Raw genomic sequence first — 1,637 nt, 5'->3', positions numbered from 1 at the left:
AAGTGGGGTATAGAAACTGGTAAATGATCATTCACATTTCTGAGCATTGCGCGTGTGTGCATGCGTTCTTAATTCGAAGAACAGGGCTATAGTTATCCCTGCTCACCATGAGGATATAGGAATAGGACTTCAAAGAGGGTATATAATTATTACTTTATGTTGGATATCAATGATTAAAACAGGATGAAAATCAGTGAGGGCGGAGATAAAACATTTCATTGGAGCAATTTGACACTCATTCTCATGACAAACTGTTCAATGGTAATTTCCTTCTTCACAAATTCCTCTTTCAGGCTGCTTTAGTGTTTTATTTTCAGTATGTTTCTCTTTCTCTGTTGAGCACACTTGCCAGCCTCCGCGTCAGTGATTTTCTGGCGTGTTATTAGCTGGTGGTCACTGATTTTCCATATGAAAATGGAAATGTTTGGTGACGCGCACCTAAAGTGTCGTCGTGCGCATAGGTAAATGACTATATTATTATGAGCTGGAATTTTTTATGCCGACAGACGAAAGTGAACAAGCTATAGATTCAGAAGCCTTGCCTGGTGTACACAATTCACAAGACTTCAATGATTGATATAACCCGCCCAAAACTTCATTCAAGTGTAGGCCCTACACACACAAATATATTTTTTTTTTCGGTAAGTGTTTTACAGGGATCGCAACTGCATAAGGTCATATGAGCGCGAGGAACACATTAAACATTTTCAGTTGGTAGGAAATTTTGAATTTTGCCCGGGTGGCGGCCGAAGCCTACTGTTATCAATTTTAGACCGCCAAGTGATCTTTATCGTGCGCAACTTTCACACGGGACCTCCGAGATTTTTCACTCTTGTCCAACAAGGCTAAATGTAGATCTTTCCTACCGGAAGAACAGGGGTGTGTCTGAAAGACAGCAGTAAGAAGGAGCCAAGAGTAGCAGTAGAAAGGCTACAGAAAGAGTCAGAAGTCCAGAGGAGGATGCAAAGGAGGTGAAGGGGTGGGGGCAGAAAGTGGGAACGAAAGCAATTTGACAGAACATAGCTAGAGAGCACCCACCCCTCCCCCCATATGGTTTGGGTTTGAGTTAATTTGGTGACGTGTTAATTCAAGACACGCCTTCACAGTTTGAATCGTGTAGAGTCTATTGTTCCAATGCAGTAGCACCCCTTTAAAGATTTAGCTAACGACTTGAATTTGCGGATACCTTTAAATATCTCGAAAATTACGAATTCAAGAAGCACGCGAAAGAAAAACAAACAAACAACAACCTGTTTACAGTAAGTGTGGAGGCGAGGATGTACCTGTTCCTTTTAACACTCTGTAGCACTTGTTAACTAGGACAAAAGGGTAGAGAGCACAAAGGGAGATATTTAGGTGTACATTCATCTCTTATGGACAGGTTCATGGATACGTTTTGAACAGGCAGCTTTATTAGACTACACGCATAAGAATTAATGTTTACAGCAAACGTGGCACTAGACAAAAGTAATTGTATTGCAGAAGACAACGGCACACCTAAGGTATACAATATGTCATTTCTCATTTCCTCCAGCCAACCATGTCACTCTGTCTTGTCTGTCTTGTCTGTCTGGTCTGTCTGGTCTGTCTGTCTGTCTGTCTGTCTGTCTGTCTGTCTGTCTGTCTGTCTGTCTGTC

The 1,637-nt window shown here is 41.7% G+C and overlaps 1 protein-coding gene across 1 annotated transcript in view; it reads left to right on the top strand.

The window, feature by feature from the left end:
* LOC101856601 (dynein heavy chain 8, axonemal) overlaps nucleotides 1–1,637 on the top strand; it is a gene marked incomplete at its 5' end in the record, with an annotated part of 37,702 nt that overhangs the window by 23,608 nt on the left and 12,457 nt on the right.

The sequence above is a fragment of the Aplysia californica genome, unplaced genomic scaffold (assembly GCF_000002075.1).
Source record: "Aplysia californica isolate F4 #8 unplaced genomic scaffold, AplCal3.0 scaffold00514, whole genome shotgun sequence".
NCBI classification, from domain to species: domain Eukaryota; kingdom Metazoa; phylum Mollusca; class Gastropoda; order Aplysiida; family Aplysiidae; genus Aplysia; species Aplysia californica.
Note: the sequence above shows the minus strand (reverse complement) of the source record. Positions and strands in the feature narration are given on the sequence as shown.